The following is a 16,018-nucleotide window of genomic DNA, read 5'->3' as shown; positions in this document are numbered from 1 at the left end:
TGATAGACATTTGGACTATTTCCATCTCTTGGCAATCACGAATAATGCCACTATAAACATCAATGTGCAAATGTCCACTTCTGTCCTTGCCTTCAATTTTCCATTCTAGTAGGTGTGAGATGATATTTCATTGTGGTTTTGATTTTTAGTTCCTTAATAGCCAATTGCATTGAGCATCTTTTCATGTTTTTGAGCCATTTGTATTTCCTCTTCAGAAAAATATCTGTTCATGTCTTATGCCCGTTTCTTAATTGGGTTTTTGTCTTTTCGTTGTTGAGTTGCAAGATCTCTTTATATATTCTGAATAGCAAATGCTTATCTGATATATGGTTTCCAAATATTGTCTCCCATTGCATTGGTTTCTTTTTACTTTCCTGAAAAAAGTCCTTTGATGCACAATAGTGTTCAGTTTTGAGGAGATCCCATTTACCTAGTTCTTCTTTCATTGCCTGCATTTTTTAGATGGATATCCAGTTCTTCAATCACCATTTGTTGAAGAGACTGCTCTGTCACAGTTGAATTGACCTGACTGCTTTATCAAAGATCAATTGGCTGTAGATGTGTGGGTTCACTTCTGAACATTCAATTATATTTCACTGGCCAGTTCACCTATTTTTATGCCAGTACCATGCTGTTTTGATCTTGGTAGCATTGTAATATGCTTTAAAATCAGGTAGTGTAGGACTTCCCACTTCATTTTTCTTTCTCAAGATATTTTTAGCTATTCAGGGCACCCTACTCTTCCCAGTAAATTTGATTATTGTGTTTTCTATTTCCGTAAAGAAAGTTGTTGGGATTTTTGCAAACTTTCTTTAAGTAAATTGTATTGAATCTGTAAATCAAATTTGGACAAAATTGACATCTTAACTATTTTTAGTCTTCCAATCCATGGATATGATATGTCTTCCATTTGTTTAGGTCTTCCTTGATTTCTTTTAGCAAAGTTTTTTAATTTTTGGTGTATAGGTATTTTATGCCCCTGGTTACATTTATTCCTAAATATTTTATTCTTTTGGTTGCTCTGGTAAAGCATATGGTAAAAAAAAATGGAAGTTTTTTTTTTTATTTCCTCCTCAGATTGTTCATTGCTGGTATATATAAACACTACTGATTTTTGCTTGTTGATCTTGTATCCTGCCACTTTGCTTATTGTTCTGGTAGCTTTATTGTAGCTTTTTCAGGATTTTCTACTTACAGGGCCATGCCATCTTCAAACAGTGAAGGCTTTATTTCTTCCTTTCTAATTTGGATGCCTTTTTTTTCTTTTTCTTGACTAATTGTTCTAGCTAGAACTTCCAGTACTATGTTGGGTGACAGTGGGCATCCTTGTCATGTTCCTGATCCTAGAGGGAAAGTTTTCAGTCTTTCCCCATAGAGTTTGATGCCAGCTGTGGGTTTTTCATATATTCCCTTTATCATGTTGAGGAAGCTCCCTTCTATTCCTATCCTTTGAAGTGTTTCATCAAGAAAGGTTGCTGAATTTTGTCAAATGCCCTTTTTTGCATCAATAGAGATGATCATGTGGTTTTTCCTCTGTAATTTAGTGATGTGGTATATTAAATTAATTGGTTTTCTTGTATTGAATCATCCTCATATACCTAGGATAAAACCCACTTGGTCATGTTGTATAATTCTTTTAATGTGCTGCTGGATTCAATTTGCAAGTATTTTGTTGAGGATTTTTCCATTTGTATTCATTAAAGAGATTGGTCTGTGATTTTCTTCTCTTGTAGATCTTTGCCTGGCTTTGGTATTAGGGTGATGTTAGCTTCATAGAATGAATTAGGTAGCTTTCCCTCTTCTTCAGTTTTCTTGAAGAGTTTGACCAGGATTGGTACAAGTTCTTTCTTGAATGTTTGGTAGAATTCACGTGTGAAAACACCCAATCCTTGGCTTTTCTTTTTTGGGAGTTTTTTGATAACTGATTCAATCTTGTTACTTGTGATTGATTTGTTGAGGTCTTCTATTTATTCTTGAGTCAATGTTGGTTGGTCTTGCTTTTCTAAGGAGTTGTTAATTTCATCTAAGTTGTCTAGTTTGTTAGCATATAGTTATCCATAGTACCTTCTTATTATCTCCTTTATTTTTGCAGAGTCAGCAGTTTTGTGCCCCCCTCCCATTTTTTATTTTATTTATTTGCATCCTCTCTCTTTGTTTCTTTGTCAGGCTAGCTAAGGGTCTGTCTATTTTATTGATTTCTCAAAGAACCAACTTCTCTTTTTTTTTAATTCTCTCTGCTGTTTTTATGTACTCAATTTCATTTATTTCTGCCCAAATTTTTGTTATTTCTTTCCTTCTGTTTGCTTTGGAGTTAGTTTGGTGTTCTTTTACTGTTTCCTGAAGGTAAGCCATTTAATTCCTCGATTTTTGCTCTTTCTTCTTTTTTACTATAGGCACTAAAGGCAATAAATTTCCCTGTCAGCACTGCCTTGGCTGCATCCTACAAGTTTTGATATATTGTGTTCTCATTTTCATTTGCCTCAAGATATTTCCTGATTTCTCTTGTAATTTCTTCCTTGACCCACTGTTTTTTTAAGAGTGCATTGTTTTGCCTCCATAAACCTGTGGATTTTCCAGGCTTCTCCCTGTTTCTGATTTCCAAATTCACTCCATTATGATCTGAGAAAGTACTTTGTATAATTTCAATATTCTCAAATTTACCAAGACCTGCTTTGTGCCCCAACATGTGGTCTATCCTGGAGAATGACCCATAAGCACTTGAGAAGGATGTGTATTCTGCTGTTGTTGAGTGCAATGTTCTGTAAATGTCTGTTAAGACTGGTTCATTTACTGTATTATTCAAGATCTCTGTTTCCTTATTGACCCTCTGTGTAGATGATCTATCCATTGATGAGAGTGATGTAATGAAATATTCGACTACTATTGTAAAAGTGTCTACTTCTTCCTTCAGTATTGTCATTGTTTGTCTCATGTATTTTAGGGCACTCTGGCTCAGTGTATATATATTTATGATTGTTCTGTCTTCCTGATGTAGTATCCCTTTTATTAATACATAGTGTCTTTCTATGTCTCTTTTAATTGCTTTACATTTGAAGCCTAATTTTTCTGATATTCATATAGCTATCCTTGCTCTTTTCTTGTTGTTATTTGTATGGAATATCTTTTTCCAACCTTTCATTTTCAACCTGTTTTTGTCCTTCTGTCTTAAGTGAATCTCTTATAGATAGCATATAGATAGGTCCTGTTTTTTAATCTGTTCTGCCAATCCATGTCTTTTGATTGGGGAGTTTAATCCATTAACATTTAATGTTATTATCACAAAGTCTGTACTTTCTTCAACCATTTTCCTCTTTAGATTATACTGTCATACCTTATTTTTTTCTCTCTTTTAACCCTATTAGTTACCATTCCTGCTAATCTTCATTTCTAAACTTTTCTCCAAACCTCTCTCTCTTGTCTTTTCCTATCTGCCTGTAGCATGCTCTTTTAGTATTTCTTGTACAACAGGTCTTTTGTTCATGAACTCTCTCCATGTCTATTTGTCTGTAAACATTTTAAACTGTCCCTCATTTTTGAAAGAAGTTTTACTGGATATAGAATTCTTGGCTATCAGTTTTTCTCCTTCATTATCTTAAATATATCATACCACTGCCTTTTTTCCTCCATGGTTTCTGCTGAAATACTTAGCACTTAGTCTTACTGAGCTTCCCTTGTATGTGATGGATCACTTTTCTCTTGCTGCTTTCAGAATTCTCTGTCTTTGACATTTGACAATCTGATTAGTAGGTGTTGTCTTGGAGTATGTCTGTTTGGATATATTCTGTTTAGGGTATGCTGTATTTCTTAGACCTATAGTTTTGCATTTCATAAGGATTGGAAACTTTTCATTGATTATTTCCTCCATTATTCTTTCTGTGCCTTTTCCCGTCTCTTGTCTTTCTGGGACACACATAACATGTATATTCATATGCTTCATGTTGTCATTCAGTTCCCTGAAACCCTGCTCAAATTTTTCCATTTTCTTCCGTATCTGTTCTTTTATGTGTAGAATTTCAGATATCCTGTCTTCTAGTTCACTGATCCCTTCTTCTTCCTCTTCAAATCTGCTGTTATATATGTCTCCATTTTGTTTCCCATCACTTCTATTGTGCCTTTCATTCCCATAAGTTCTGCCATTTGGTTTTTCAAGCTTTTGAATTTTTCTGTATGGACACTCTGTGTCTTCTTTATATCCTTCATGTTTCTCCCGTATTTTCCTTCAACTCATTGAATTGATTTAGAAGATCAGTTTTAACACCATTAATTAGTTGTTTCAGTTCCTTTATCTCAGTTGAGGTATTAGGTTGTTCCTCTGGTTGAGCCATTTCTTTGTTCTTCCTGGCATGAGTTGCGATTTTCTGCTGGTGTTGAGGCATCTAATTTTCTTGCTTAGTTTATTCTAGAGGTCTTATCTCTTTTGCCTAGGATTTTCCTATTGGTTGGATTTGTTCTCTTTTTGTCTGTCTCACCAACCAGTAGTCATATTTGTTCTGACCCCCAGTCTTCCCTGCAAAAACCTACAGCTGCCTGCTTCAGGGATGGGAGCGGACACTGAGCACCACGGCAATGTCCCTGTTTGTGGGTAAAACAAGTCTGCTGTCTGCCAGTGGTGCTCTGTTTTACACCATCCTGCATGACCTGAATTTATTTTAGGACACTGCTTTAACAGTTGGATCAACACATGTTTCTCAAACAAAACAGGGGTGGGTTCCCTGGTAGGTGGTCTAGACCCACTCCCATCAGCCAGAAATATTTTCTGGGTACTCTCTGAAAAATCTCTTCAATTCTCTTGCACTTTCTGTTCTTCCCAGAGGATGGTGCTGTTTGGTAACTTAATCATCCTCGCAGCCCTGGTTGCATCTCTCCAGGTCTAGTTGAAATTGCAGGTTTCCTGTTCCCTCTCTTTGCCGACCAAAATCTGGCTCAATATGGGTCTGTATCCCCCCACTTAATTTGTAGCAGAGTACACCTCCAACTGCCCCAGTCTTTAGCCTTCTCCCCAGCAAGGATTAGGTCTCTTACTGCCATTTCTCACAGTGGTGGGGGCAGAACTTTAGGGCCCAGGGCTAGAAACACAGCATCTGTCCACATTTTCTCAGACTCTCTGAATCTCATGAATCTGGGCCTTCCTTGAAATGCTCTCCCCTGTCCCCCAGTTCTCCAAAAGGTGAGGATCTGTCCCACTGCTGTGAGAGAATACGTATTCTGTGTCCCAGTTGTGAGAGATCCCTGCTGCTGTTCCTCTGCCCTTCTTATGCTGTGAGACCAGTCTGGAGATGGGGGAGAGGTGTTCCTGGTCTAGGAAGAAATTTCCTACCTGATATTCTTCTATTTATTTCTTCAATTCAGGATTTGTAGTGTTCCTCTCCAGCCCATATCCTCCTCCAGATTTCTGAATAATTCAGAATTGTTCTTTTTTAATGCTAAATCTCTGAGGAGAGATTTTCAGTAGTTGTTTATGTCACCATGTTGATGACGTCACCCTCCCCTTGATTTCCTTTAAATAGTTTATATTTCATTATGCTCATTGAAAGGTCATAATTCTAAAGTCATTGTTGTGGTAGTTGCTCTAACACATTAAGGTCCATATTTATGCTAATTTTTCCTAACAATGTCTGTTTCAATTCACTAGATCTGATGAAATGCAGTATACCACAACTGGGTTGGCTTTTACAATGGGGATTGATTAACTTACAAGTTTACAATTCTGAGGCCATGAAAAATGTCCAAATCAAGGCATCATCAGTCAATACCTTCTTCCTGAAGAAAGGCTGCTGGTGATCTGAGACACTTCTGTTACCTGCCTGGGTAGGTACATGGCAATGTCTGGTAGTTTCTCCTTTCTCTCCTGGGTTTCATGGCTTCTAGCTTCTGGCTTCAGTGGCTTCCTCTCTGAACTTCTATTTCTCTTTTTGCTTCTGTCTCTCTTAGTTTCTGAGTAAAGCTTTTTTTTCTGTCTTTTATTGTCTTATAAAGAAGTCCAGTATGAGAATTAATACCCACCATTTGAAATAACCTAATCAAAAGGTCCCACCTGCAGTACACCCACAGGAATGGATTAAAAAAACACGATCATTTTTGGGGTACATATAACTTCAAACTTCTACAACATCAGATAATTTTAAATATATCTTCTCCATGAACAAGAACCTAATATTTTCTCATTTCCTCCAGATCTCTCCCCACCAGACTCCCCAAATGTCTAATGTGTTCATATATGACTTATGAAATTGGTCTTGTCATTTAACAGTCATTACTCATACACATTTAGAGTCTGTAATTTTCAGATAATACATCTTAACTTAAAGGAAATCTGAGATATCTAGTCATCTACATAACCATCCCTCTACTGTCTGGAAATAGGGTCATGATAAATGTACATTTTACATAATCAAATCAAATTTGTTTCCCTAGGTCCTACTTTAGCCCAGTCACTCCTCCATCCCCTGGGATCCCCAAGGGAGGCATATATAAAGGAAGCAAAGTAATAATTTTTGAATACTGTGCAGGTCCCCTTTTCTTAAGTTAGTTAGGCCTCATTAGCCCAATGCTGAAAACAGCCTCTTTGATCTTCTCTGACTATTTCCTACACCCAAAACTTGACTCTGAATATTACCACAGAAGATAAATGAATTGGCCAAAGAAGGGATATCTGTTAGCCCAAGGCATAAGAGCCAGAGAGAGGCAGACATGCTGGGGTATAGCTGCTGTAGGCCCTTGGTCCAAGGACAGAGAGGATCAGCTTACCACTCCGACCACTTGGAGAAATAGAGAGACAAAGTGAAGTCAAGCCCACCCCAATATACTCAAGAATACCCTGGAATCTGACTTCCTATTTCAAAGGCTGAAATACTTAAATGTACAGAATTGTGGTGAATCATGATGCCTTGTGCTATGCAGCTTAAAAACTGTGTATTGGACACCAACTATCAATAGGAAAACAAAGATGGACAAGACACTGTCTCATCTCCCAGAGTGCTCAGAGACAAATGGAGAAAACAAATAGATACGAGACTGTGAGATGGGTGTCATAATGAAAAATTCCTCAAAACTCAGCAGTGGCCAGGAACAGTCACTGTGACTCATCATCCTAGGGTTACAAGAACAATTGTGGATTTAAGAGAGAAAAATACTTTCTCTCCTCTGGACCAATCCTCTAGCATACAAATCACTAGAAAGGCCTCCCTTCCCCCAAATTGTCTCTTTCACTTTTTACTAAAGCATGAAATTTCTTCCAGAGGAGACAAAGCCTGTCTTTCTGCAATTAGAGAAAACAAGATTAAAATAGACGTGCTGCGGGATGGTTAGCATAAGTGGAAATTAGATTGAATCCATGTGTGAATGACTAATATCAGACCATTGCCATTGTGATAGGGGACAGAGGTTAGTAATTCATAAACCACGGGAGCCTGGCGGCCCCAAGAAAGAAAACTGGAACACCAAAGAATATGTAGGCATGTGTCACAATTTTGTCCAGGGTTTGCTTTTTTGGTTTCTATTTATGGGAAAACAAGATACAACCTGAAAAGATATTGCCTGTCACCTCTTCTTAAGTCACCTCAGAAAGGCTATCTTAGGCTCCTAGATCCTGTCTCATCTTCTGGCATCTCAGCCCCTGAATTCATATTCTGAATCCCACACACCATAAATACCTCCAACCTAGCTCTTCATTCCCAGACTTTCTGTCCAAGCCCCTCCGTCTTCTAGCTCCTTCCTTAGCAGAGTAACTTGATCATGTTACCACCTGTCTTAGTTTCCCAGGCTTACAATAACAAAATGCCACAAATTGGGTGGCTTAAAACAATAGAAATTTATTGTCTCACAGTTCTGGAAACTGACAGTCCCAAACCAAGGTATCAGCGGGGTCAGCTTCCTCTGAAATCTGTAGGAGAGAATCCTTCCTTGCCTCTTCCTAGCTGCTGATAGTTTGCTGGTAATCCTTAGCATTTGACTTGAAACTATAACACTTCAATTTCTGCCTCATGGCATTCTCCCTTCTATATTGGTCTCTTCTGATAAGAACATCAGTCATAAAAAATTAGGAGCCCATCCTATTCCAGTGTGACCTCATTTTAATCCCAATTTAACTTATTTCCAATAAGGTGACATTCTGAGGAATGGTGGTTAGGGCTTGAACGCGTGTTTTGTAGGCGTAATTCAACCTACACCACCACCTGAATCCCAGAATGGCCCTTAAAATTCCTCCAAGATGTTTCCAGATCCTCCAAGGACAATGTTCATCTCTTGTATCTCTTCGTGGCTGCAATTATCTGGTAATTCCACCATCACCTTGACTTCACCCACAATGCTCTTTACAGTTCCCCTCATTTATCCCTTTCTCTAAATAGTCTGGTTTGTTTGTTTGTTTTAACGGGGAGAAGGATGGACCTGATGATGCCTTTTATGAGCTCTTAGTGCTCCAGCCTGCTTTAATAATCCCCAAGCTCCACTTTGTGTGCTTCAAGGTATAAATATATGCTAATATAAGGTCTGGCTCCTTGTCACAACACATTGCAGGCTGCATTTCGTGCAAGATAGAATAAAAAGATTAGTTGCAATCTGGAAGTCAATCAGAAAGCAAGTAGAAACCAAAAAAAAAAAAAAAGCACTCAGATTGTCAACAAGGAGAGGCAGAAAAATTACTTGAATCAAATTGCAGTTTAACTCGTTAAGTGTTAAAGGAAACCAATTTCTTTCAGAAATTGAAAGGCAGTTTAAACATTTCTACAGTTTTACTAAAGTTTGAAATTTTCCAATGAAAGAATATGTTTTCTTTATTTCTGCCCATATGACATTTTCCCTGTACTCTCAGAGAATAGAAGGCCCTAGATAAGAGGATATTTAAAGAAAAGAGAGGACAGTTATCAACAAGTGAGGAAAATAATGTATTAAAGAAATACCTCCTTGATTTCTTCAGCCTTTCCAGGTTCCTTGTCAAAAGACCTAAGGCAGTTGGAACTGTGTAGGAAAAAAGCTTCGCAACAAAATCCGCCCTGGCTCTGGATAAATCACCAGGCTGAATTAATTGACTAACACAGAAGTTGCATTCAACCTATGAAGGTCAAACAAAATATACCAACCTCAAGGCCAAGCTGCATTCCATTGAAACTGACAACACTGCACACCAAAGCATTGCTCATGATGAACTCGAGTCTTCTTTATAAACCCTCTTCCCCATTCCTAGAGCATAGACATATTGACCTCTGTTTTGCAAACAGTGTAATCGTTACCTCTCCTTGTCCTTCCTCTACCAGAATCAGACACACCATGCACCAACACCCATGGTGAAATGTATAGTTCTCCCCAACCATTGCAATCAGTAGAAATCACTAACTAAACCTCCATCTTCAGAGTTAAGACCAAGCATTTCCCAATCCAATGGTCCACTGGGAAGTGATCTGCTAGCTGATGGAAACAGAAGATCCACCCCACCCCCTGCCATGTTATCCTAAGAAAAGAATTCTCAGTATCATCAGAAACACTAGGGTCAAAAGGATACATATAATCTACAAATGGCCATTACCTCAGGAAGTAAAGGGATCCCCACATTTTATTCAATACACATACATATTGTTGGAATCTTCTACAGTGCAAAAGATTGTTTCCACAAATTTAAAAACTTCACTTGAAGATGTTCTGAGATGAGTATGCAAAGACATTTCAATAGACGCACAGCTCTGAAAAACTAAACCTCTTGGTTGAACACTTCCTTTGTTAACGTTTAGACATGTTAACAAGCTGGACAAAGCTCAGAGTGTAACTTGCTGCCTCTGTGGCTTTTTGTCTCCATTCATTCCTTTCCTTGCATACTGATTTAATCAACAAACATTTGCTGAGTGCTTACTACCTCATGGGCTGAAAAGGGAGAATGATGGGAAGCTAAAATTATTTCCCTTAAAGAAGAAAGAAGAAAATAAACAGCATCTATGGTAGCCTGTTGTTCTCTGTTATTATAACAGACAAAATCTCAGACAGATTCATCAGAGGGAATATTCAGGGAACACAAAACTGCCTTCCCTGGTTTCACACTTCCACTGACAACTTTTCCCTTTCAATAACTTGTTTTATGCCAGGAGCAAACAATATGAAATCCATTCCTAATGAACAATAATTATAGCTTTAAGAAGCTGTACAATCAGTGTTCAGTGATTTCATTATTAGATAGCACCATAAATTATGCTAATGCTGATAACAGTTCTGGATGAGAGAAGTCCAGATCCGGGAGATTACACTGAAATTATTTACATCCTCTATTTCTGAAACAATAGACGCAGCAATTTGAAAATCAGATGATCCGATTTATTCTGGCAGGACACACATGTAACAAGTTGTGTCAACCATAAAATTAAATAGGCTTCATATTTTTTCTCTTTTCCCTTTTAAGTTTTTCTTCTGGGTCTTGTCTTACCCTATCATTTTACCAATCTCCTTGGAGGCGAGATTCTAATTATTGTAAATCTTGTTTCTAAAATTCCTTGCGATGGTGATTGCTGATGTCATGTGTCAAGGCTGGCTTTAGCACACCCATGTCTTCACACAACCTAAGCTTAAAATGCAATCGCTGAAACAATTACCTACCTGGATGCCAGGAAGGAGCACAGGGCAATGGGGAATTATTGTCTCTTTTAATCAGTCCTCAAATTCTTAAGGGTTAGCTATGGAAGGAGAATCCAGATGGATATGGAGAGTTTACCCAGGTCTCCTATGTCCCTCTGTTTAGCCCTTGCCCTAGGAATTCTCTCATTATAGTTAATAGTAATAAAAGCCGCCATTTATTATGTACTAATTATATGACTGTACCACGCAAAGGGCTTTATGTACACTATCTCATTCAATCCCCATAAAACCCCTATGCAATGGGTACTATGATTCCCACTCTGCAGATGAAGAATGAAAGGCCCAAAAGCCAAAAAATCTTGCCCAAGATGGAAAAGCCAGGGTTCAAACTCAGGGGAGCTAAGATTGCTACCATTGACAGGGAACGTGAGGAACCCAACACAAATCTGACACCAAATCCAGGGTTTTTCCTGAAGCCTCAAAAAGTGCAGCAAAGGGGAAGTTTACCACATGAAGCCCAGAAAGGCTTCTTTGAAGTTTTCATTAAGTGCTGCCAAAGATATGGATTAATAAAGCACTCAGTTTACTGTAGGATGTGTCAATCGGTATAACCGCTTTGGAAAACTGTATGGCAGTTCCACCTAAAGCTAAATATGTGTTAGCTCCATGACCCAGCAACTGCAATTGTGCACCCAACAGAAGTGTCATGAACAATAATGGTCATAGCAGCATTATTAATAGTCCCCAAACTAGAAACCACCCACATGTCCATTAACAGAAAAATGAGCAAATACACTGTGGTACATTCACACAATGGAATGCTATACAATGATGAAAATGAACAAACTACTGATATATGCAAAAATACGTGTGACTCTCACAATGTTGAGTGAAAGTAGTTAGAACAAAAGAGTACATACTATATGATTCCATGTATATGAAGTTTAAAAACTTGTGAAGCCATCCTATGGAGATAAAGTCAGAATAGTGATTACTCTTGGGGTCACTGGGCGAGAAGGAGCACAAGGGATCCTCAGGATTATGGAAATATTCTATATCTTGATGTGGGTGGTATTTACACAAGTGTATTCATATGTAAAAATTCATTGCGCTGTCCATTTAACATTTTTTTTACTGTAAGTTATATCTCAATATCCCTAGATGCCCAGTAAATGTGGAGTTGAACTAAATGCACACTTTTATTCAGCACAAATTTATGAAACCCAGGGCATTCACAAAGCTCATCACCCACTACAGAGATGCCAGCAATAGAATAAGTTAATAAACAAGGGTGCTTAGAGTTAGGATAATAAAACCATATTTTAGTGGCATTTGCCTGGAAATGACAAGAAAAATAACAAGATGGCTGACTTTATCTTAGGTCATTTTCATTACTTTTAATCTTTTCATCTTTCCCTATCACACTGTCCTTTACTCAACAGACATAACCAGGCAATTCCACCATCATGAGGGAACAGAAAAACCATAATTTCCTTGGATTTTGCAGAGGAGAAAAGACAAGACAAGAAATTTGAGCACGCTATTAAATCATTAAACCTCAGATATATAAGAAATAGACCAGGAACCAAGGCCAGCATGCATTTTCTTATTTTTGAATATAGCAGAGCCTAGAAAGATGATTCGTTCCCCTTTTATTATAGGCGGAAACGTCTTTTATCTATTTGCTTTGGGAAGGTACTCAAGAGTAGGCATCTCATAGGACTAGTCTTTTTGCCAGAATTTGAGGTAACCCAGCTGCAAATCACTGCCAGCACCTCAAAGTTCAAAATCAGGAGTGCAAGGGGAAAAACAAAGAAAAAAGAAATAAAAAGGATGAATTCAACCTGTTACTCACCAAGGTAGAATAGCTTGCTTTAGAGTTCATTTTTGAAAGGTGTGTCAGATCAGATTTAGAGGAGAGAAAATCTTTTGTTCAAATCCCTCATCCAAATATAACTACATGGAATGAAAGTTGAGATCATGTAACATGTCTCAATTGTTAGGCCACAGCTGCCAGAAGCCTATTTGAAGTATAAGCCATTTTTCTGAGTACTGATAGAATGCGGTGTTTATATAGCATCACAGCACACGAAACATTACCATATTTAGGAAGGGAATATGCCATTCCTTCTGAGTCCACCAGGATCCAGCCGTCTTACTTGGATAACTATCATGTAAATACAGAAGGTAGCTGCTAAGAAATTCACCTTCACTGTTCAGAAAAGTATTCCTGTGTTTATCTTTTGCAGGAGCTAGACTTGTTAGATATAAACCATTCCTCATCAGCAACAAGTAGAGGTTCATTTCTGTCATTCATAAAATAAACCGAGGCCCAGCCAAAGGAAATGACTTTTGGAAGCAGCCCTGTCATAGAAGTTACTAATGGCTCTGGGGCCCAGACCATAAACAGTCTTTAGGAAGGCTGGTGCTGAGCTGTTGATATTAAAAATCACCTCATTAATTATGTTTGTAAACAATGCAGCTGTCTGTGCTTGCAAGCTGGCTTCCCTAGCATAATAATATTTGTAACAATAATAACCATCATTTCAAGCACAGCAATAAATAGTCAATCCAAGAACCTCAAGTGAAATCTCATCTGGGAACTGCCACCTGGTCATTCAAAATACTTCCTCAGAAGGTAGGAAGATTATTTTTGTTTGTTTTGCACTCAGAAGGCACTTTGTCAGAATCGAGTACTCCACTAGAATTATTCCCTCCTCACTCTTTGAATGGAACAGTCAACAGCCAGTGTGGGAAAAATAACAAAATCAAGGGAAAGCTGAGAGCCAAAAGAAGTGAAGGAGTTGACCAGAAAAGGACATCACTGCTTCTAATATTCTGTTCAAGATTATAACCAGGGACAGAAGGAATGTGGTGTATAACAAGCTACCAGAAGAGATGATGGGAAAGGGGCACAAACGGGTTGAAAACCTTTCTCTTAGCAGTAGGAGGGATTAAAAGAAAGTGGCAGATATAGAGAAACTCTTTTCTTTCATGTTATTTCTCCACAGGGATTTTTTTTTTTATTAATTAAAAAAAATTAACTAACACAACATTAGAAATCAATCCATTCTACATATGCAATCTGTAATTCTTAATATCATCACATAGGTGTATGGTCATCATTTCTCAGTACATATGCATCGATTTAGAGAAAGAAATAGCACGACAACAGAAAAAGCAATAAAGTGATAACACAGAGAAAACACAAATAAAAATAAAAAGTACAAAAATATATAAGAGAAAGAAAAAAAAAAAACAAAAAAAAACTATAGATCAGATGCAACTTCATTCAGCGTTCCAACATAATTACATTACAGTTAGGCTGTATTGTGCTGACCATTTTTTTTTAGACATCATACCATTCTACATATGCAATCAGTAATTCTTAACATCATCACATAGATGCATGATCATCGTTTCTTAGTACATTTGCATCGGTTTAGAAGAACTAGCAGTATAACAGAAAAAAATATAGAATGTTAATATAGAGAAAAAAAAATAAAAGTAATAATAATAAGAACAAAACAAACAAAACAAAACAAAACAAGAACCTATCGCTCGGATGCAGCTTCGTTCAGTATTTTAACATGATTACTTTACAATTAGGTATTATTGTGCTGTCCATTTTTGAGTTTTTGTATCTAGTCCTATTGCACAGTCTGTATTCCATCAGCTCCAATTACCCATTATCTTACCCTGTTTCTAACTCCTGCTGAACTCTGTTACCAATGACATATTCCAAGTTTATTCTCGAGTGTCGGTTCACATCATTGGGACCATACAGTATTTGTCTTTTAGTTTTTGGCTAGACTCACTCAGCATAATGTTCTCTAGGTCCATCCATGTTATTACATGCTTCATAAGTTTATCCTGCCTTAAAGCTGCATAATATTCCATCGTATGTATATACCACAGTTTGTTTAGCCACTCGTCTGTTGATGGACATTTTGGCTGTTTCCATCTCTTTGCAATTGTAAATAACGCTGCTATAAACATTGGTGTGCAAATGTCTGTTTGAGTTTTTGCCCTTATTTCCTTTGAGTAGATTCCCAGCAATGGTATTGCTGGGTCGTATGGCAATTCTATGTTCAGCTTTTTGAGGAACCGCCAAACTGCTTTCCACAGTGGTTGCACCATTTGGCATTCCCACCAACAGTGGATAAGTGTGCCTCTTTCACCGCATCCTCTCCAGCACTTGTCATTTTCTGTTTTGTTGATAATGGCCATTCTGGTGGGTGTGAGATGATATCTCATTGTGGTTTTGATTTGCATTTCTCTAATGGCCAGGGACATTGAGCATCTCTTCATGTGTCTTTTGGTCATTTGTATTTCCTCCTCTGAGAGGTGTCTATTCAAGTCTTTTTCCCATTTTGTAATTGGGTTGGCTATCTTTTTGTTGTTGAGTTGAACAATCTCATTATAAATTCTGGATACTAGACCTTTATCTGATATGTCGTTTCCAAATATTGATTCCCATTGTGTAGGCTGTCTTTCTACTTTCTTGATGAAGTTCTTTGATGCACAAAAGTGTTTAATTTTGAGGAGTTCCCATTTATTTATTTCCTTCTTCAGTGCTCTTGCTTTAGGTGTAAGGTCCATAAAACCGCCTCCAATTGTAAGATTCATAAGATATCTCCCTACATTTTCCTCTAACTGTTCTATGGTCTTAGACCTAATGTTTAGATCTTTGATCCATTTTGAGTTAACTTTTGTGTAGGGTGTGAGATATGGGTCTTCTTTCATTCTTTTGCATATGGATATCCAGTTCTCTAGGCACCATTTATTGAAGAGACTGTTCTGTCCCAGGTGAGTTGGCTTGACTGCCTTATCAAAGATCAAATGTCCATAGATGAGAGGGTCTATACCTGAGCACTCTATTCGATTCCATGGGTCAATATATCTATCTTTATGCCAATACCATGCTGTTTTGACCACTGTGGCTTCATAATATGCCTTAAAGTCAGGCAGTGCAAGACCTCCAGCTTCGTTTTTTTTCCTCAAGATGTTTTTAGCAATTCGGGGCACCCTGCCCTTCCAGATAAATTTGCTTATTGGTTTTTCTATTTCTGAAAAATACGTTGTTGGGATTTTGATTGGTATTGCATTGAATCTGTAAATCAATTTAGGTAGGATTGACATCTTAACTATATTTAGTCTTCCAATCCATGAACACGGTATGCCCTTCCATCTGTTTAGGTCTTCTGTGATTTCTTTTAGCAGTTTTTTGTAGTTTTCTTTATATAGGTTTTTTGTCTCTTTAGTTAAATTTATTCCTAGGTATTTTATTCTTTTAGTTGCAATTGTAAATGGGATTCGTTTCTTGATTTCCCCCTCCGCTTGTTCATTGCTAGTGTATAGAAATGCTACAGATTTTTGAATGTTGATCTTGTAACCTGCTACTTTGCTGTACTCATTTATTAGCTCTAGTAGTTTTGTTGTGGATTTTTCCGGGTTTTCG

The 16,018-nt window shown here is 37.6% G+C and overlaps 1 long non-coding RNA gene across 1 annotated transcript in view; it reads right to left on the bottom strand.

The window, feature by feature from the left end:
- LOC143655666 (uncharacterized) overlaps nucleotides 1-16,018 on the bottom strand; it is a 325,146-nt gene that overhangs the window by 125,938 nt on the left and 183,190 nt on the right. The window lies entirely within an intron of this gene.

The sequence above is a fragment of the Tamandua tetradactyla genome, chromosome 14, assembly GCF_023851605.1.
Source record: "Tamandua tetradactyla isolate mTamTet1 chromosome 14, mTamTet1.pri, whole genome shotgun sequence".
Lineage (NCBI taxonomy): Eukaryota > Metazoa > Chordata > Mammalia > Pilosa > Myrmecophagidae > Tamandua > Tamandua tetradactyla.
This window is presented reverse-complemented; position numbering and strand designations above follow the sequence as displayed.